We start from the raw sequence: 22,163 nt of genomic DNA on the forward strand, positions 1-22,163 counted from the left end.
AGCATCATGTTGTGGGGGTGTTTTGCTGCAGGAGGGTCTGGCGCACTTCACAAAATAGATGGCATCATGAGGAAGGAAAATTATGTGGATATATTGAAGCAACATCTCAAGACATCAGTCAGGAAGTTAAAGCTTGGTCGCAAATGGGTCTTCCAAATGGACAATGACCCCAAGCATACTCCCAAAATTGTGGCAAAATGGCTTCAGGACAACAAAGTCAAGGTATGGAGTGGCCATCACAAAGCCCTGACCTCAATTCCTACAGAACATTTTTGGACAGAACTGAAAAAGCATGTGCGAGCAAGGAGGCCTACAAACCGGACTCAGTTACACCAGCTCTGTCACGAGGAATGGGCCAAAATTCACCCAACTTATTGTGGGAAGCTTGTGGAAGGCTACCCGAAACGTTTCACCCAAGTTAAACAATTTAAAGGCAATGCTACCAAATACTAATTGAGTGTATGTAAATGTCTGACCCTCTGGGAATGTGATGAAAGAAATAAAAGCTGAAATAAATCATTCTCTAAACTATTATTCTGACATTTCACATTCTGAAAATAAAGTGTTGATCCTAACTGACCTAAAACAGGGAATTTTTACTAGGATTAAATGTCAGGAATTGTGAAAAACTGAGTTTAAATGTATTTGGCTAAGGTGTATGTAAACTTCCGACTCCAACTGTATATGACATACATTGCCATAACAGTTCCTGCATACTGTGGTGTACGCTCACCTCGGTCTCCTGTAAGCGCTGTCTTCAGGAAAGGACCAAAATGCAGCAGAGTTAGTATTCATCCTTCAATTTAATTGGAAAGAACACTATACAAAAACAAAGAAACTGACAGCCAACAGTCCTGTCAGGTGCAACCACACTAAACAAGGAACAATTACCCACAAAACCCAAAGGCAAAACATGCTCCTTATGTGTGACTCCCAATCAGCAGCAACGAGCTTCAGCTGTGCCTGATTGGGAGCCACACACATGGCCCAAAACAAAGAAATACCAAAACATAGAAAAAGGAACATAGAACGCCCACCCAATGCAACACCCTGGCCTAACCAAAATAAAGAACAAAAAACCCTCTATGGCAGGGCGTTACAGTACCCCCCCCCCAAAGGTGCGGACTCCGGCCGCAAAACCTGACTCTGAAGGGGAGGGTCCGGGTGGGCCTTCTTACGGCGGCGGCTCAGGTGCGGGACGTGGCCTCTGCTCCACCCTTGACGTCGCCCTCTTATGTGGCGCACCTGGCCGCGCCGAAGGTCTGGTGGGCGACGCTGACTGCGCCCGGCTGGAGGGCGGCGATGGTTGCGCCCGGCTGGCGGGCGACCCTGGTTGCGCCCGGCTGGCGGGCGGCGATGGTTGCGCCCGGCTGGCGGGCGACCCTGGCTGCGCCCGGATGGCGGGCGGCGATGGCTGCGCCCGGCTGGCGGGCGACCCTGGCTGCGCCCGGCTGGCGGGCGACCCTGGCGGCGCCCGGCTGGCGGGCGTCCCTGGCGGCTCCGACGGCACTGACCCAGGATTCACCAGGCTGGGGAGACATGATGGATGCCTGGCCCTGGGCACAGGCACAGGACTCACCAGGCTGGGGAGACAGGACGGATGCCTGGCCCTGGGCACAGGACTCACCAGGCTGGGGAGACAGGACAGAGGCCTGGCCCTAGGCGTAGGCACAGGACTCACCGGGCTGGCGGGCGTCCCTGGCCACTCTGGCAGTTCAGGGCAGTCTGGCCACTCCGGCAGTCTGGCCACTCTGGCGACTGTTGACTGGCGGGCAGCTCTGGCGACTGTTGACTGGCGGGCAGCTCTGGCGACTGTTGACTGGCGGGCAGCTCTGGCGACTGTTGACTGGCGGGCAGCTCTGGCGACTGTTGACTGGCGGGCAGCTCTGACGACTGTTGACTGGCGGGCAGCTCTGACGACTGTTGACTGGCGGGCAGCTCTGACGACTGTTGACTGGCGGGCAGCTCTGACGACTGTTGACTGGCGGGCAGCTCTGACGACTGTTGACTGGCGGGCAGCTCTGACGACTGTTGACTGGCGGGCAGCTCTGACGACTGTTGACTGGCGGGCAGCTCTGACGACTGTTGACTGGCGGGCAGCTCTGACGACTGTTGACTGGCGGGCAGCTCTGACGACTGTTGACTGGCGGGCAGCTCTGACGACTGTTGACTGGCGGGCAGCTCTGGACAGGTGAGACCCACTGGAGGCCTAGTCCTGGGAGGTGGCACAGGACGGACCAGGATGGGGAGACCCACTGGAGGCCTAGTCCTGGGAGGTGGCACAGGATGGCCCAGGATGGGGAGACCCACTGGAGGCCTGGTCCGAGGAGGAGGCACAGGATAAACCGGGCTGTGGGGGAGCACTGGAGTTCTGGTACGGACACTCTTTACCCACACTCCAGGCTGAATGCCCACTTTGGCCTGGCACGGGCGGAGAGCAGGCATTGGGCGAACTGGACCCTCCCAGCGCTCTGGAGACACAGTGCGCAACGCCGGCGCAGGATAACCTGGACCGAGGAGGCGCACTGGAGACCAGACGCGCTGAGCTGGCACCATCCGCCCTGGCTTGATGCCTGCACTCGCATGGCACTTGCGGGGGGCTGGTATGTAGCGCACCGGGCTTTGAACGCGCACTGGGGACACCGTGCACTCCACAGCATAACACGGTGTCTTACCAGTACCACGCTGCTTCCGGTAAGCACGGGGAGTTGGCTTAGGTCTACCACCTGACTCCGCCAATCTCCCCGTGTGCCCCCCCCCCAAAAAAAATTGTGGGGCTGCCTCCCGTGTCCGTTGCGCTCCCTCTCCTCATACCAGCGCCTCTCAGCTCTCGCCGCCTCGATCTCCCACTGTGGGCAGCGATAATCCCCAACTTGAGTCCATGGTCCTTTCCCGTCCAGGATTTCCTCCCAAGTCCATGACTCCAGATAGCTTTTCTCCTGGTGCCTCTCCTTGTGCTGCTCCTTCCTCTGCTGCTTGGTCCGTTGTTGGTGGGTAATTCTGTAAGGGCTGTCTTCAGGAAAGGACCAAAATGCAGCAGAGTTAGTATTCATCCTTCAATTTAATTGGAAAGAACACTATACAAAAACAAAGAAACTGACAGCCAACAGTCCTGTCAGGTGCAACCACACTAAACAAGAAACAATTACCCACAAAACCCAAAGGAAAAACATGCTCCTTATGTGTGACTCCCAATCAGCAGCAACGAGCTTCAGCTGTGCCTGATTGGGAGCCACAAACATGGCCCAAAACAAAGAAATACCAAAACATAGAAAAAGGAACATAGAACGCCCACCCAATGTAACACCCTGGCCTAACCAAAATAAAGAACAAAAAACCCTCTATGGCCAGGGCGTTACATCTCCAGAGAAAGTAAACTTTGTCTTGAATACAAGCCATGTCTACTTATTTGCTACATTGACTAATCTGTTTTATTTTAACATGTTTACTTGCCAACAAATTAGTTTAAATGATACACCAACTCCCTGCATCATTTGTTTTCGCAGTAAGACTGAAGCTAGTTTATCAGAATACAATGAATATCACAATGAATTGATCAAGAAGTTGAAGTCAACACTTTATTTTGGCATTCTGATGAAGCTGGAATCATTTAGTCACTTGTCAGTACACTTGTAAAAAATATGATATATACAGTATAACACCATTATATACATACTGTATGTTCAACAGTTAGCAATATCTATACCACAATGCAGTTATGAGCATAGAAGGCAAACTGAATATGGATGTTGTGTTGGTTGAATGTTCCAGGCTGGTTCCACAATGTTCTTCAGCTGGTGAACATCTTCTTGTGTTGAGTAATGGCAGCTGGTTTAGCAAACTTTGGCACTGTGGCCATGTTGTTAGGGATGTTGGTTTTGAGGGGCTGTGACCCTGGCTCCTTGTCGACAACCGTCTGGTCCTTTCAAATCAAATCCAATTGTATTTGTCACATGCGCCGAATACAACAACAACCTTACAGTGGCATGCTTACTAAATAATTAAAGAGCAGCAGTAAAATAACAGGGGGGGGGGGGTAGCCATTTGATTAGCTGTTCAGCAGTCCTATGGCTTGGGGTAGAAGCTGTTAAGAAGCCTTTTGGACCTAGACTAGGCGCTCCGGTACCGCTTGCCATGCGTTATCAGAGAGAACAGTCTATGACTAGGGTGGCTGGAGTCTGAGTGTACCCCACAACCAGGTGGACAAGCCTCTCGTACACTTTCTTCACCACCCACTGCTTTGACCTCTTGCAGAAGATTTGTTGGTACTGCAAGTCTCCTGGAAAGAAATGAAAACTGATCATGAGGATGTGTAACCAGACATTAAACAAAAAAGGGTACAATAGACTGGTGTGTGTATTACACTCAGAGTCAATAATGGGGCATTGAGCTGGGCTGTTAGCAAAGATGTGAAAAGTTTTAGGGGGGCTTGACTTGTAGACAGTCTACCGTAAATTCCGGACTATAAGCCGCAACCTTTTTCCCAGGCTTTGATCCTTGCGGCTTAAAAAAATGACGCGGCTAATATATGGATTTTTCCCGCTTTCCAAAAAAAACACATTCTGTGACATGCTCAGTTTTTTGGCGGCATGAAGCTTTCATTAGACCAATGAAATTGCCGAACGGGTTACGGTCAAATAACTTTTTGGTTTACTGTTTAGATTAAATTGAGCGCTCTCAAACTTCCCATCATTCTGATTACGGTAGTCATTTTGTCACCCTCATGGCAGACACAGAGAAATGCATATGATGCAGCTTTCAAGTTGAAGGCGATTGATCTGGCTGTTGGAAAAGGAAATAGAGCTGCTGCACGGGAGCTTGGTCTTAATGAGTCGATGATAAGACGTTGGTAACAGCAGCATGAGGAATTGACTCAGTGCAAAAAGACAACTAAAGCTTACTGATTATTTTTTATTTTTTGTTACAAGCCGTGTTTCGTTAAAGCCTATTTATTTTTGTTACAAGCCGTGTTTCGTTAAAGCCTATTTATTTTTGTTACAAGACGTTTTTCGTTAAAGCCTATTTATTTTTGTTACAAGACGTTTTTCGTTAAAGCCCATTTATTTTTGTTACAAGCCGTGTTTCGTTAAAGCCTGTGTAAAGTTCATTTGTTTCAATGTACCGGTAGGCACCTTCGGCTTATAGACATGTGTGGTTTATTTATGTTCAAAATAATAATTTTTAAAAATTCAGTGAGTGCGGCTTATATTCAGGTGCGCTTAATAGTCCGGAAATTACGGTAGTCATGTATTGTTGTGTATGAGTGTTTGTATTGTTGTGTATGAGTGTAGGCTCTGCCCTAATTTATGTGCTCTCTGTCACCTGGATCTGTATGGCAAAAGGCCCAGGAACACAAGGAAAGAACAAAGGAGAACGCCCAAGGACTAGTCAGCCCTTCCACCTCTGAGGGGCCAAAATGTATCTCTCTGTTACAGTATTCAGAGGACTGAATATTGACTGTGTAATAGAATAATACTATAGTATCCATGTCTGGTATGTATCTGAAACTTGTTCACTGAGGATAAATCTGATGTTATCTATATGTACAGCACCAGTCAAAAGTTTGGACATACCTACTCATTCCAAGGTTTTTCTTTATTTTTACTATGTTCTACATTGTAGAATAATAGAGAAGACATCAAAACTATTAAATAATGCATATGGAATCATGTAGTAACCAAAAAGGTGTTAAACAAATCAAAATATATTTTCTATTTTAGATTCTTCAAAGTAGCCACCCTTTGCCTGATGACAGCCTTGCACACTCTTGGCCCTATTCCACCAAGCTGTCATCAAGGCAAAGGGTGGCTTCTTTGAAGAATCTAAAATAGAAAATATATTTTGATTTGTTTAACACTTTTTTGAATGAGTAGGTGTGTCCAAACTTTCGACTGTTGCTGTACATTGGTCTCATCCCACACACAACAAGACTTTAGCTGCAGTGACACTCTGTGGAGATTAGGCCTGGTGGTCAGGTTACTGTAAACTTGGTATCATTTGATTGGTAAATGGTGTTTGGTATTAGGTTGAATGAGTTAAACCTTCAGATGTTGTAAATGGAGTTAAATGCCATCGTTCTCTCTCTTATCCTGTAGCCAGTCCATGGAGTAAGGTTGTATGATCAATTCTAATTTCTTAGGCTTCTAGGCCTCTGGCCTAGTAGGCATCTCTTTGTGTATGCTTTGTCCTGTAAGTTAACTTTAGAATCTATATGCCTAGAATAATACTTTAATGTCAGTTTTGCCTTGTAACTTAAGCTTTATGCCTTGTATATGAATTCATTCATTTTATTACGCAATTAAATACAATTAAAAACATTTCTTGATTGCCTATTACTGTAAATCAACCATTGTCTCTTCCATATTGCTTTTTATCTTATGGAGTCAGACAAACATTTTAATAGGCTAATTGCTTAGTCTTATTACGAGTCGCATGTTAGGTATGTTTATAATATGCATATGTAGCGTGGTTCACTCTGCCTTGTGTACTTTTAATTAGGACACTGCCACAACTGGAGGTCTGCTGGTTTGAATTTTTTTAATTTGCCCTGCACACGAAGAGACAACACACAATATCTTAGCCCTTGGCGAAGTCACAGCTCTCAGGCACCTTGCTAGCTGAAGGCCAGGCAAAAGAGAACAATAAGGGTGTACGGAAATACAGATAGCCCGCGATGGATCAAACCAAAATATTCAAAACTTTTACAATCATGTGTATGTACAATATAGATATGAAAATGTGTTTGTACACCAACAAATAACATTAGCTATGCAGCTGTAATTAAATGTTTTAAAAACACACAGAATTATTATTATTATCAAACTATTAACATCCCCTCTTGACATGGCATATTCGAACTGGTCCTTGTGTGCAACTTGGTGCATAATCTAGGGGAACAACATCACACTGCTACACATACATATAAAATATTACTTCACTACATGAGCACCTACAGTTGTGCTGTTGAGTAGACAAGCACTGCCAACAATAGAGTGAATTGGCTAGAAGAGTATACTAACAGCCCCTCTCCCCCATGCCATTTGTCTTGTAGACAGTTCAGTTTAGTGTTTTGTGATTTTGTTTTCTCAAGAGGGTATTGTGCTTTTCTAAATACCTTTGGTTGTCCTGGCTTGTTTCAAAGTCAGATGATGTTGAGACTGAGCACATTCCAGGCTGAAAGCTTTCATCCAATGGGTCTACAGGCTCTGTACTACTAAAGCTGCTGCCAAGGTCATCTTCATCAGCAGCAGGATTAGTCTGTAGGACACACAGTAGTCAGTGATTAGCCAACATTTTACTACTTTGTCCCCATCAATACACACTCAAATAACGAACTACATCCACCCACCCACCCCCCTCATGTCAATAGATCATGCATACCAACCTTCACACACACTACTCCTTACTAATACCTCCTTTTCTCCAATATAGACTTTAAGCCTTGCATGACTAATCAACTAAGCCACCATAATACAGAGAAAACTACACTAGAAGTTGTAGCCTACTTGTAAACACACCAACTATGACAACAAGACACAGACCATGTTTATGCCTAGCTCCAGTATTTGCTCATGGTGGAAAGATTTTGTCGATTTTAGAAGGTGACTTACTTTAGTTCCTGGTGCTGATCTTGATGTTGATGCCTCTGCAGATGTTAATGGGATCGGACTCTAAATAGAACACTGTCAAGTCAGCCTCTGCGGTAGTTAGTTAACTAGCAAACGGTTAAATAGCATAACCTAACGAAGCTAATGTTAGCTTGCAAAGTTACAAATCACATCGCCAGATAGCAGCCGCGTAATTACACTGAAATGCTTCGAAATGTCTAGCCAGTATATTATGAAAGCTAGCTAACTAGATTTTGGTTTAGGTAAAGACATGTAGTTTGCTAGCTAGTTCGCTACATAACCACAGCTTGACTTGTTTTCTGCTGCGCTGATGTTGGCTGATCGTTTGATAAAAAAAATCGATAGAATAACATCATTTTTAACGTTCGACGACATGGAAACAGCATCAATTGAGACTTCAGTTCAGTTTCAAAATCCTCTGTCTAAAAGTGCTGGCTACAAACACAGACATTTTTATATTGATCACACCTCCACCGGGTTGTCCTCCACGTCCTTAAACCGCTATGAATTCTGGACATTGTGGTTTGCTTACAACCAGGAAATGTAGCTGGGCCATTTCTACCGGTGAGATGCAGAAACGCTGGTATTTGTGTGTAGTGAGGAAATGATCCATTTTTATGACACATATGATACAGTATGTTAATAACATATTTAATGGGCATATATAGTGAAATAGAGCAGCAGTGAAATGTCCCTTTAAACCTTTAGGGGTGTAAAGTTAAGTAGAAGATCCGACAAAGTCATGTTAGGAGGTGTCAGCTTTTCCATGGGAGCTTTTGTCCCGAAACCATTAGAGAGTTTTAGTTGCCAAGCTTATGATCATGTTGCAGCAGTGTGTCAGAGGGAGATTCTTAGATATGAGAAGTGTGCAGGAGGGCATGAGACAAAGGAATGTGTAGTATCGGTGGGAAAAGTTGTGTGTGTTAACTGCAGGTAACCATGGTGCTGGAGATTAGAAGTGTCCGATGAGAGAAAGGCAGGTTGAGGTTGCCAGAATCAAAGTAGTACATACGGTGTCATATGCTGAGGCAGTGAAGAAAGTAGTAGAGGAAGATCAGTACAGGGCAAGGGATCCTAAAAGAAGTTGTGTTGAACCATAGTGTCCCATACTCCCAGGCTGTCATCCTGGTGTAGGATCAGATGGGGCCAAGTAGTGGAATAGTGGGGAGGTTGTATTGGGTGTAGGGTTTTTCTTCCTTTCCCCCATCCTTCCCCTTCCCTTTTTGTGCCACAAAGTGTAATGAATTCACACTCCAGAACAGTGGGCGGAAACACAGGGCTATATAAGAGAAATAAACAGTTCAGTAGGTGTTTGGAAGCAAAACCCTTTCTTTGGTTTCCTCTATCGTAATCGCTCCTCTTTCACCACAGCTGCCAAACTAACCCTGAATCAGATGACCATCCTACCCATGCTAGATTATGTTTCCCTAATTTATAGATTGGCAGGTAAGGGTGCTGTCGAGCGACTAGATATTCTTTACCATTCGGCCATCATATTTTCCACCAATGCTCCTTATAGGACACATCACATCATGTATACTCCTCTGTAAACTGGTCATCTCTGTATACCCGTTGGAAGATCCACTGGTTGATGCCTATTTATAAAACCCTCTTAGGCCTCAGTCCACCCTATCTGAGATATCTACTGCAGCTGTCATCCTTCACATACAACAACCCGTTCTGCCAGTCACATTCTGTTAAAGGTCCCAAAAGCACACACATCCTTGGGTCACTCGTCTTTTCAGTTCGCTGTAGCTAGTGACTGGAACGAGCTGCAACAAACACTCAAACTGGACAGTTTTATCTCAATCTCTTCATTCAAAGACTCAATCGTGGACACTCTTACTAACAGTTGTGGCTGCTTTGCATGATGTATTGTTGTCTCTACCTTCTTGCCCTTTGTGCTGTTGTCTGTGCCCAATAATGTTTGTACCATGTTTTGTGCTGCTACCATGCTGTGTTGTCATGTTGTGTTGCTACCATGCTGTGTTGTCATGTGTTGCTGCCATGCTATGTTGTTGTCTTAGGTCTCTCTTTGTGTAGTGTTGTGTTTTCTCTCTTGTTGTGATGTGTGTTTGGTCCTATATTTTAATTTCATTTATTTACATTTTTAATCCCAGCCCGTCCCCACAGGAGGCCTTTTGGCAGGCCGTCATTGTAAATAAGAATTTGTTCTTTAACTGACTTGCCTAGTTAAATAAAGGTTAAATAAATAAATAAAAAGGTGGTGATGTATGCATCTTTCAGTTGGTTGAGATCCACCAAGACAAATTTAGAAAAGAAGAAGTAGAAGATCCATTGGGCTTCGCACTGGAGAAGATATCATCCGTATTGCGGCATTTGCGGCTTGAGAAAACACAGTCAATGGAACAGAACTTAAGATCAGTCACAGCATGATTAGCCTCATGAAAATGTCTAGCAACTGGTGATTTCAGGTCCTTTCTTCGGATGGCACTGCGGTACTCGTTGATGCGTAACCGTAGTTGCCTGCGCGTAATGCCAGTGCATTGCAAGCCACATGGACACGATAGTAGATAGACTTTCATTGTTAGATCCACAGGTATGGTTTTTGTCCTCTGACAAATCAATTGTACGTTTCGGTGTTCCTCAGGGTTCCATTTTAGGACCACTGTGGTTTTCACTATATATTATATTTCTTGGGGATGTCATTCGGAAAAACAACGTCAACTTTCAATGCTATGCGGACGACACACAGCTGTACATTTTGATGAAGCATGGTGAAGCCCCAAAATTACCTACCCTGGAAGCCTGTGTTTCAGACATAAGGAAGTGGATGGCTGCAAATCTTTTACTTTTAAATGCGGACAAACCAGCAATGCTAGTTCTAGGTCCCAACAAACAAAGAGATCTGCTGTTTGATCTGACAATTAATCTTGATGGTTGTACAGTTGTCTCAAATAAAACTGTGAAGGATCTCGGCATTACTCTGGATCCTGATCTCCCTTTTGACGAACATATCAAAAATATTTCAAGGGCAGTTTTTTTCCATCGTAACATTGCAAACATCATGCTCTTTTTTGTACAAAAAGGATGCAGAAAAGCTAAGCTATGCTTTTGTCACTTCTAGATTAGATTCCTGCAATGCTCTACTCTCAGGCTACCCAGATAAAGCACTAAATAAACTATTTAGTGCTAGAATCTTGACAGAATCTTGACTAGAACCAAAATAATTTTCTAATATTACTCCACTGCTAGCCTATCTACACTGGCTTCCTGTTAAAGCTAGGGTTGATTTTGAGGTTTTACTGCTAACCTACAAAGCATTACATGGACTTGCTCCTGTCTATCTCTCCGATCTGACATGATCTTCCTGTCCGGTTTTGCACCTCCTCGGGCTCATGCGGTGGAGGAGATCTTCGTGGGCTATACTCAGCCTTGTCTCAGGGTAGTAAGTTGACATCCCTCTAGTGGTGTGGGGGGCTGTGCTTTGTCAAAGTGGGTGGGGTTATAGCCTGCCTGGTTGGCCCTGTCCGGGGGTAACGTCAGACAGGACCATAGTGTCGTAGTCTATGTGCCGGGGGGCTATGGTCAGTCTGTTCTATCTTGTGAAATGCTCCTGTCTTATCTGGTGTCCTGTGTGAACTTAAGTATTCTCTCCCTCTCCCTCCCTGCTGTCTCGACCTCTGAATCCTTGGCTATGAAAAGCTAACTGACATTTACTCCTGAGGTGCTGACCTGTTGCACCATCTACAACCACTACGATTATTATTTGACACTGCTGGTCATCCTTGAGCGTTTCAACATCTTGAAGAAAGGATCGGGCCTTAATGACCATGTGCTCTTATAATCTCCATCTGGTACAGCCAGAAGAGAATTGGCCACCCCTCAGAGCCTGATTCCTCTCTAGGTTTCTTCCTAGGTTCCTGCCTTTCTAGAGGGGTTTTCCTAGCCAACGTGCTTCTACATCTGAGTTGCTTGCTGTTTGGGGTTATAGGCTGGGTTTCTGTATAAGCACTTTGCATCATCTGCTGATGTAAAAAGGGGTTTATAAATACATTTGATTTGAGGTAATTCATCAGTTGATAGTGTATTCCTTATGTAACGGAAGATCTGAACATGTTGCACATTTTAATTATGGATCACTTTGCGCGTCAATCCCGTTAACAGGATTGATTTGACAACACCCAGTGAAATTGCAAATTCAAAAACAGAAATACTCATAATAATAATTCATAAATCATTCAAGAGTTATACATCGGTTTAAAGATGAACTTCTTGTTAATCCAGCCGCAGTGTCAGTTTTCAAAAAGGCTTTACAGCGAAAGCAAACCATGCGATTATCTGAGGACAGCACCCAGCATACCAACACATGACAATCAGATTTCAACCCGCCAGGCACGACACAAAAGTCAGAAATAACGATATAATTCATGCCTTACCTTTGAAGATCTTCTTATGTTGGCACTCCAATATGTCCATTAAACATCACAAATGGTCCTTTTGTTCGATAAATTCTGTCGTTATATCCCCAAAATGTCAATTTATTTGGCGCGTTTGATTCAGAAAATACACCGTTCCAACTCGCCCAATATGACTACAAAGTATCTAATAAGTCACCTGTAAACTTGATCCAAACATTTCAAACAACTTTCTTAATCCAACTTTAAGGAATTTTAAATGTAAATAATCAATAAAATTTAAGACGGAATAAACTGAGTTCAATAGCGGATAAAATTAAAGTGGAGCGAGTTTCAGGTCACGCGCACCAAACAAAACAGTACACTGGCTCTACACCCAGAAAGGAATGGGCTACTTCTTCATTTCTCAAAGGAAAAACATCAACCAATTTCTAAAGACTGTTGACATCTAGTGGAAGCCATTAGAACTGCAACCAGGTCCCTCATAAATCTAGTTCCCCATAGAAAACGAATTGAAAAGACAGTGACCTCAAAAAATATATTTCCTGAATGGTTTGTCCTCGGGGTTTTGCCTGCCAAATAAGTTCTGTTATACTCACAGACATAATTTTAACAGTTTTAGAAACTTTAGATTGTTTCCTATCCACATCTACCAATTATATGAATATCCTAGCTTCTGGGCTTGAGTAGCAGGCAATTTACATTGGGCACACTTTTCATCCGGACGTGAAAATAGTGCCCCCTAGCCTTAAGAAGTTTTAATACCTCTACAAGCCGCACAGTTGTGGCAGGGGAAGAAACCACGGGCATCATCCAGACGGTCCTTAGGAGATTTCGATGCATCATAAGTGTCTGTGTGTACCAGCATCTCCCTAAGGCTGCGGGATCTGGAGTAAGTGAACAGGGGAACATCATGAAACACATCAGATCCCAAAGTTTGCATTACATGCCAGTGCTGTCTAATAATGTTTTTTAATGTCAGGGCTGTATGGAGTGTATGCGGTGCAGCACACCACAGAAATGTATATATATATATATTTTTTGTCTCACCAATGCTTCCATTGTGTTCTGTGTTTGTTTAGTTATTGAACTTGGTTTGCCCGCATTCTCCACCATATGTAGCAGGATCAAGGGACCAGGGGTAATGTGTGAACATTACCCCTGGGAAAAGGAATGGACAGAGAGAATGGCTTGTGGACTTGGAGGTGATTGGTGAATTACCCCTTCTTTCCCTGTGTATACAAATCCCTAATAAACTTATGCTTAGCATTCTATTTGTGCTACTAGTGCCTGTTTTGTTATTGAACTTGGTGCCATGGAAACCCCACACCCTTGATCCTGCTACATATGGTGGAGAATGCGGGCAAACCAAGTTCAATAACTAAACAAACACAGAACCCAATGGAAGCATTGGTGAGACAAATGGTGGAGGCAAACATAGCACAGCAGGCTATGCAGCGGGAGCTGCTGGAAGAACGACGTCAGCAGAACGCTCTCATGCGAGCTGAACTCAGCCAGCTGACAGCCGCCCAGGCCAGTATAGCGGCAGGTGCAACAGTCTCTCGTCCCAAACCCAGTAGGTTTCTTCTGAAGCTGACAGAGGCTGACAACTACCTACAGAAGGGACTGCTTACAGGAGGTGCAGGCCACAGTCCTCCAGGAGAGGGAGGCCAAGGAGGCACTGAGAGGGGAGGTGTCCCTCCACCAGCAGATCTGCAGAGCTCCAGCACAGCCTGGAAGACAGAAGGTTGCTATGAGGGAGGATCTAGCCAATCAGAAGGAGGAGAAGCAGGAGACCCTTATAGAGCTGAAGGGGCAGCTTGTCCAACAGCAGGAGGACAGCTCCCTACAGAAGGTCTGGCAGGAGGCCCAGGCTGCAGCCCGCCAGGAGGAGGGGGTAGATGCTCAGAGAGGGGAGGTGACCCTTGATCAGCAGAGAGCAGCAGAGCCTGGAGGCTGCTCTGAAGGAACTAAGGGAGCAGGAGGAGCAGAGCGGAGGCCCCCCAAGTAGCAAAAGATTTGCAGCTCGGCACTCTGACAGAGAAGGACAGTGCCTTACAGGAGCAGCTATCCAAGGGGGAGCAAGGGAATTCCCTTCAGAAGGAGGCGCTGCAGGAGACCCCAGGTGAAAAAAGTGGAGACGATTTGGGACGGCCCCCGCCCCCTCACCAAGAAGCAGATCTGACCAGGAGCAGTCTCCCTGCCCAGGTGAAGTGGACCGAGGAGACTGAGAAAGCTGTCCAGGACCCAAAGGGAGCACGGTGTTCTGGACCCGTGCTGGTGACACTGGACTGCACCTTCGTGACGGACCATGCACCATGGGTTTGGATGTCAAGGAATAAGGACAGTAATGCTCGGGTCACCCGCTGGTTCCTATCCTTACAGCCCTTTGCTTTCTCTGTCATCCACAGATCAGGTCCAGCCCATGGGAATGTCGATGCCCTATCCAGGAGGGTTGCTCTAGGGAGCTGGACCGCCGGCAGGGTGAGTTGTGTGGCAGCCGGCAGGGAGAGTTGAGGGGAGTGGTAATTGAGGAGAGAGATATTGCAGATAGCTGGCTCCACACCCAAGACTTATATGGAGTTCCTGCCCCAACGAGGCAAGACTGGAAATCATTAAGCCAGGGATTGCTTGGGGATAAAGGGAGAAGCAGCCAGCAACAAAGGGGCAGAAGGGGAGGGGCAAACCAAGCAAGGTATGAGGAGTGTGAGAAGTGAGAGCAATAGCCGTGAGAGCAATAGCCGTGAGAGCAATAGCCGTGAGAGCCAGAGCCGTGTGATTACACATTGTGACCTGGACTGTTGGATTACTCCCCCTTGTGTACCGGATTGGATTGGCTGAGAACCCGATTGTGAAGATTACCCCTGGGAAAAGGAATGGACAGAGTGAACGGCTTGTGGACTGGGAGGTGATTGGTGAACTACCCCTTCTTTCCCTGTGTACAAAAATCCCTAATAAACTTCCCCTTAGCATTCTATTTGTGCTACTAGTGCCTGTTTTGTTATTGAACTTGGTGCTGTGGAAACCCCACACCCTTGATCCTGCTACAATATATATTACACTGAGTGTACAAAACATTAGGAACAGCTGCTGTTTCCATGAACTAGACCAGGTGAATCCAGGTGAAAGCTATGATCCCTTATTGATGTCAGCCGGTAAATCGACTTCAATCAGTGTAGATGAAAGGGAGGAGACAGGTTGAAGAATAATTTTTAAGCCTTGAGACATTTGAGACATGGATTGTGTGTATGCCATTCAGATGGTGAATTGGCAAGACAAAAGCTTTAAGTGCCTTTCAATGGGGTATGGTAGTAGGTGCCAGGCACACTGGTTTGTCAAGAATTGCAACGCTGCTGGGTTCTTCAAGCAAGAATGGTCCACCACCCAAAGGACATCCGGCCAACTTGACACAACGGTGGTAAGTATGAGTCAACATGGGCCAGCATCCATGTCGAACACTTTCGACACCTTGTAGAGTCCATGCCTCGGCGAATTGAGGCTGTTGTGAGGGCAAAGGAGGGTGCAATTCAATATTAGGAAGGTGTTCAGTAGAAAGAACAAAAATGTCCGATAGCCCGAAACTATGCTGTAATAAAGGTGGAAATAAAAACACTACAAACAGAAGAAATAAAAATTATATGTATGTGGGGGAGTGTGCGGGTGTGTTGGAAGATGGGAGTGCCCATGTGTATATGTGTTTAAATTAGATTAAATTAAGGGAGTTAGTGTCCACTTTTCCTTATTAAAAAAAAAATACATTTAAAAATAAATAATTAAATAATATAGTAAATATACCTCCTGCAAGTAGCTTACGTAGCCAAGACAGAAAGATGAACACAGTCAGTGACCCACTAAAGCAGCACCGCCCCCTCACGAATCTGAGCCTGCATGGCAGGTTTGCTATAACTAAGCCAAAGCCCCCGTATGGGTGAGTATAATATACAAAGAAATTCTCAAAGCTGCTTAGAGAACCTTGACGACCTCGTACCTAGCCGGTGGGAATTCCGATGGAGTACCACCACCCAGGTAGTGGTACAGCTGGCAACACCGGCTGCAGTAACCCATGGGGGAGGGTCACACTCAGACAATCAGAGAGGGGGCAGAATACTGTGGGGGAAAGGGGGGTTTCTGAGCTCCATCAGCCAGGAATATATATTGGGTAATCAAATATTCCCATCCCTGCTCAATTTGGCACTCTCTTGAACAGCTATAACGGTATACGCATTCACAAAGTTAATCTACTCTTGAGCTGGTCTCGGTGATGGAACAACTGATGAACAACTGAGATTGTAGTCAAATGCTTGTGGATGAGTGTGTAGAGGTGTGTGTGTGTAGGTGGGTGGATGGGGAGAAGTGTAGATGTGTGTGTGTATGAGTGAGTGAGTGAGTGAGTGAGTGAGTGAGTGAGTGAGTGAGTGAGTGAGTGCATCCCACAGTTGTTGCTATGGGGTAATGATGTTAGGGACCATATAGGATGGAATGACAAGGTGTAATATAAAATAAATCATATCTGCTTGCCACAATGTCGATTTTCTACTGACGGTCCTTGTTTAAGGTGACAATCCTTTGTAGGAAGTGCCTACACTATTACCCATATTATTTGTCAATTGTGGGAATGAATTAATGTATGCGGATAAAAAATAAATAATTATATTTAGTACAACCAAGGCGAAAGGATTAACAACGCTTATGGCAACTTACCTGGTTTTGTCCTGTATTCATCATGATTAGAAGGGATTCTTAAAAGGAGATATATTGGAGACAAGATCAGCCAATTTACTAGAAATAATTGAAAACTACAAGAATGCAGGGAAATCAGGTTTAATATTTATACAAGATTTTTGGAGAAAGCCTTCTACAATCTGTTTATAAGTGCCATTTTTTTTAAATTTTTTTACTTTGGAGAATCTTTCATAAAATGAGTAAAAGTCATGTACAACAATCGTTTATGTACAATAATAAATTATGGTTTCTTCTCTGAGAGCGTAAAACAAGGTTACCTTCTGTCACCATACTGACTTATATATAACTGTTAGATATAAAAATCTAATGATAACATTAAGGAGCAAAAAATGTATGGATTAAAGTATCAATGTAAGCCAGTAATTCAAGTTCTCCCTTGAGTACTCAATCTTAAACCTTGAAGGGCCTTATTTAGGAACTGGATAATTTCTCTAGTTTATCTGGACTAAGGGCGCTATTCAATCTGTAAAGCTAAAGCGTTACAGATTCCGGAATAGAAATGTAATGGTCGTTTCCGACTGAGCCAACATAATATGCAGTGTTTACTGTGAATTTAGTCTCTGCTAAAGCAGGAACATTGCCTTTAAATTTAAACTCCATGATGTGGATTGAGTATAGCCCTAAAACCCAACTATGATAAGTGTACTATATTAAGGATTGGGTCTCTAAAAGATAAAAACTTTAAATTGCTTTGTGGTTTCCCGATGAAATGGGCGGATGGTGAAGTTGAGGTGCTTGGTGTACATATCCTGGAAATTTGAGCGATCTTGCAACTATTAACTTCGATAGAAAACTTAGAAAAATAGATAGGATCTTGAAACCGTGAAGAGGGAAACACCTGTCCATCTACGGGAAAGTTACACTGAATTATTCTCTAGTGGTATCACAGTTTACATATGGCTAAACTCCAGTGTACTGATGTACTGTAATTAACAAAGGTGCATGGAGATGTATGCTCATTACAAAAGTACAACTAACTCATCGCAGCTCCGCCACAAAAAAATGGATAGGCAATGACTCAAAAGGGACAGGAATGAATTGGTTTGTCTGCCTCCAATGAAAAACCATGCATGGCTTAAAATGACGAGTATAAATGGCAAAATATATCAGTTTCAGTTGAGGCCGAGAGGTTTGACAACTACAGTATGCACCATACAATTCAAAAAACAGATTTCTTTATGCCCCAATGGCATGGGGATTATGAACTGATATGCAAAACAACAATTGACGCATCAATCCGTTCTTTTCAATTGAAACTATATATACAATTCGTGTCACAAAAAAAATACTCAATATATGGGGCATTGAACAGTCAGCCCTGTGCAGACTCTGCCACAAGGAAACAGAATCTACGGATGATGTATTTTGGTATTGTCCAAGACCCTTGTAAGACATCAACAGTAACATAGTAAAATGGTAGTGTACTGGGAAAGATGGGTTAGTCTGTAGACATCTGAGGGTTTAAATTAAGATCAGAGTGTACTGTATACAGTATATGAGTAAAAATTGCTGTAAGTAGCAGTAGAAGACATGTTGTTGTCCATTAGTTTACTCCAATCAGGAGAGGGTGGTAGGGTACATTTTTTTATTAAATAGAGGGATTAGAAATTATACAAACAATTAGTTTGATGGAACCCCAAATCTATCTGCAATATTGAAGCTGATATTCACTGTACACACTGATGGCCAGTCCAGTGTGATTTTCTCCAGCCATGAACGTCCCAGTAGTGATGGATAGCCTCCATTCATGATGTAGTGGCAGCGTTTTAGTTTGTCTGTTTAATTGAACTTTGACCTCAGTGATGCCTCTCATGGCGACAGATTCACCTGTGTAAGTCTTTAACAAAATGTGCACTGACTGACATGAAAGGTATTTCAGTGTATTTTTGTAGACTGTGTCGGACACGAGATACAGCTGCCCCTTTCAGTCTTTGATGTTATCGCTGAGCTCTTTTTGTTTCTACAGGCTTGCTAGATGTGGCCCTTTTTAACTCAGGCTCGGCAATCCATATCCTTACACCAGCATGTATATGCCTGATGTCCCGCTTTGGTGCAGTGGAAGCATGTGCCTTGATTTCTTTGTATATGATTTTCAGTTGCAACTCGTCCTGATGAACCCAACTGCTGAGCCTCTTTAGCAGCAAGTTCCATGGACACAATGACTTCAATGGCCTTTGCCAAGGTCAGATTACTTTCCGTCAATAGTCTCTTTTGTGTAGCTTCACTCCGTAGCCCACATACTAGTCATGGTGTTATGTAGAACATCATTAAACTGACAGTGCTCTGATAGTTTCTTTAATGCAGCAGGAAACATTGTCACCGATACTCCCTCTTATTACCTGGCTTGACTGGCTGTAGCAGGTTGCGTAGTAAATTAAATTATTTGGCCCCATTACATAAAAAAATGTAGGCGCAATTTTGTCCTTATCAATGTCATTTGCAAGAACAAAATATTCAAACCATTCTGTATATGAGCTCCACTGCTCAACCCTTTCATCAAACTGTCCAATGTTTCCAACAATTCCAGCCATTTCTCATTTCTCAATAGGCACCTGATTGTCAATCACTTCAATATTTCCCTTAACCAATGCATCGTTCTCTTCAGCAACACCAATATTTTTCTCAGTCACGTGATCTTCATTCACTTCACTCACTGACGTTACATCCTCAAGTTCGCTCATTTAGCAATTTTTTGATTTCATAGTTTGTCTTCACAGTTGAATACATTTCCTTTCTTTTTATTACTTTATATTCCTCCCTTTTTAATCACGTTGTCACGGAATTCTAGGACCAGTGGAGATGCGGAATCAGGCGCAGGAGACAGAGGGCCGGAGCAACAGTGTTTTAATGCAATGGGAAAAAACACAATAGCCGAAAGGCACAGGGCGCTCAATAAAGTCCGCTAGGGAAAACACATTCCCAAAATAAACACGACACAGGCCAGCGAAACAGGCCACACACACAACTGTCCTGAGTGGACAATAAACAATCCCGCACGAGAACCCAAACTGAAAATACACACTAAATAACCCCCCACTAATGACAGACACGAAACAGGTGCGGGATAGACAGACAAAACCAAAAGACACAGAAACATAGATCGGTGGCAGCTAATAGGCCGGCGACGACGACCGCCGAGCGCCGCCCGACCGAGGAGGGGCGCCACCTTCGTTGGATACTGTGACACACGTTGTTTTTCTGCTCTGACGTCCGTCTCAAATAATTTTCTGCCGTCCACAACGATGCTAACTTTCTTTCTTAGCACTACTATGCACTTGCAAAGATCAGAGCACTTGCATAGTAGTGCTAGCTAAGAAAGAAAGTTAGCCTGTACCACGGAAAACATTAGCCTGTACCACAGAAAATAACAGTTCTCCCAACAAAATAGTTTCTGTAGGTTCAGACTTACTCATCGCCAACATTTTGTTACGTTTCATGGGTTTAATAACCACGTTTTATAACAATTCAATAATGATGAGACGGGAGACAGGAATTCAGTTCAACCATTTATATAAACATGCTCATCTCAACATTCCCATGATGCTCTGCGGCACAACCCCAATACACCTGTTATAGTATCTGTTTTTACATCATTAATCACTGGAATTCAATTATCCAGTGTTTAACGCAGCCCCCTCTCTCTTTCCAAGCATGACTCCAACACCATCATTAAGTTTGCTGACGACACAACAGTGGTAGGCCTGATCACCGACAACGATGAGACAGCCTATAGGGAGGAGGTCAGAGCCCTGGCAGTGTGGTGCCAGGACAACAACCTCTCCCTCAATGTGAGCAAGACTAAGGAGAGCAAGACAAAGGATTGTGGACTACAGGAAAAGGAGGGTCGAACAAGCCCCCATTAACATTGACAGGCTGAACTGGAGCGGGTCGAGAGTTTCAAGTTCTCTGGTGTCCACATCACCAATAAAATATCATGGTCCAAACACACCAAGACAGTCGTAAAGAGGGCACGACAACACCTTTTCCCCCCCAGGAGACTTAAAAGATTCGGCATGGCTCCCCAGAGCCTCAAAACATTCTACAGCTGCACCACCAAGAGCATCCTGACCGGTTACATCACCGCCTGGTATGGCAACTGCTCGGCAGTTGGTTAAACTAGATAATAGGAACACTATGGACAATTTGCAACAAGTTTCAACAATGAAATACAGAAAGAAACAGTTTTCCATATAGAAGGTCTAAATCATGTTTGAGGTACTCTGTAAGTACAATTTTTGCAGTACTGTTTAAACTAGATAATAGGAACACTGTGGACAATTTTTAACAAGTTTCAAGAATTAAATACAGAAATAAACAGTTTTCCATAAGAAAAGGTCTAAATCATGTTTGATGCACTCTGTAAGCACACATTTTGGAGTACTGTTTAAACTAGATGATAGGATCACTGTGGACAACTTTCAGCAAGTTTCGACCATGAAATACAGAAATAAACAGTTTTCCATATACAAGGTCTAAATCATGTTTGAGGCACTCTGTAAGTACAATTTTTGCAGTACTGTTTAAACTAGATAATACTGCCCCCTAGCCCTGTCTGGGGTATTTTCAGTATTTTCATGGCCGGATAAAAAACGTACCCAATTTAAACTGGTTACTACTCTTTCCCAGAAACGAGAATATGCATATGATTAGTAGATTTGGATAGAAAACACTCTGAAGTTTCTAAAACTGTTTGAATGGTGTCTGTGAGTATAACAGAACTCATATGGCAGGCAAAAACCTGAGAAAATTCCATGCAGGAAGTGGCCTGTTTGCGAATTTGTAGTTCTCCCTTTGCTTCTCTATCGAAACTACAGTGCCTGTGGGGTTATGTGGCACTTTCTAAGGCTTCCATTGGCTCTCTAAAGCGTTCAGAAAGCGGATTGACGCGTCTCCTGTCTCCGGGCAGATAACAGGAGCACAGTGTGTCAGTGGACTGCCTGGTGGCTAAGAGATAGGAAATGCGCGTTCACGAGACCTCGCCATTTTTTCTCTTCCTTTTTGAATGAATACAGCATTGTCCGGTTGGAATATTATCGCTATTTTACGAGAAAAATACCATTAAAATTGATTTTAAACAGCGTTTGACATGCTTCTAAGTACGGTAAAGGAACATTTGGAATTTTTTTGTCTCGAAATGCGCTCGCGCGTTACCCTTTAGATAGTGACTAGAACGCACAAACAAAATGGGGGTATTTGCACATAACTATGGATTATTTGGAACAAAAACAACATTTGTTGTGGAAGTAGCAGTCCGGGGAGCGTATTCTGATGAAGAACAGCAAAGGTAATCAAATTTTTCTAATAGTAAATCTGAGTTTAGGTTGCCCCGAACTTGGCGGGTGTCAAATTAGCTAGCCGTGATGGCTGAGCTATGTACTCAGAATATTGCAAAATGGGCTTTCGCCGAAAAGCT

General features: G+C 44.0%; 1 protein-coding gene across 6 annotated transcripts in view; it reads right to left on the reverse strand.

The window, feature by feature from the left end:
• Window positions 1-22,163, reverse strand: part of htr2cl1 (5-hydroxytryptamine (serotonin) receptor 2C, G protein-coupled-like 1) — a 202,467-nt gene that overhangs the window by 21,876 nt on the left and 158,428 nt on the right. For 2 of the 6 annotated variants that reach the window (XR_006770616.1, XR_006770615.1), the window contains exons 3-4: window positions 7,115-7,257; window positions 3,565-4,279 (exon numbers count right to left, since the gene is read on the reverse strand). The exons of 2 other annotated variants lie outside the window; for them this stretch is intronic. The gene's annotated coding sequence lies outside the window, so the exon portion shown is untranslated. 2 more of the 6 variants (XR_006770614.1, XR_006770613.1) reach the window with 2 other exon arrangements.

The sequence above is a fragment of the Salmo salar genome, chromosome ssa07 (genome assembly GCF_905237065.1).
Source record: "Salmo salar chromosome ssa07, Ssal_v3.1, whole genome shotgun sequence".
Taxonomy (NCBI): Eukaryota; Metazoa; Chordata; class Actinopteri; order Salmoniformes; family Salmonidae; genus Salmo; species Salmo salar.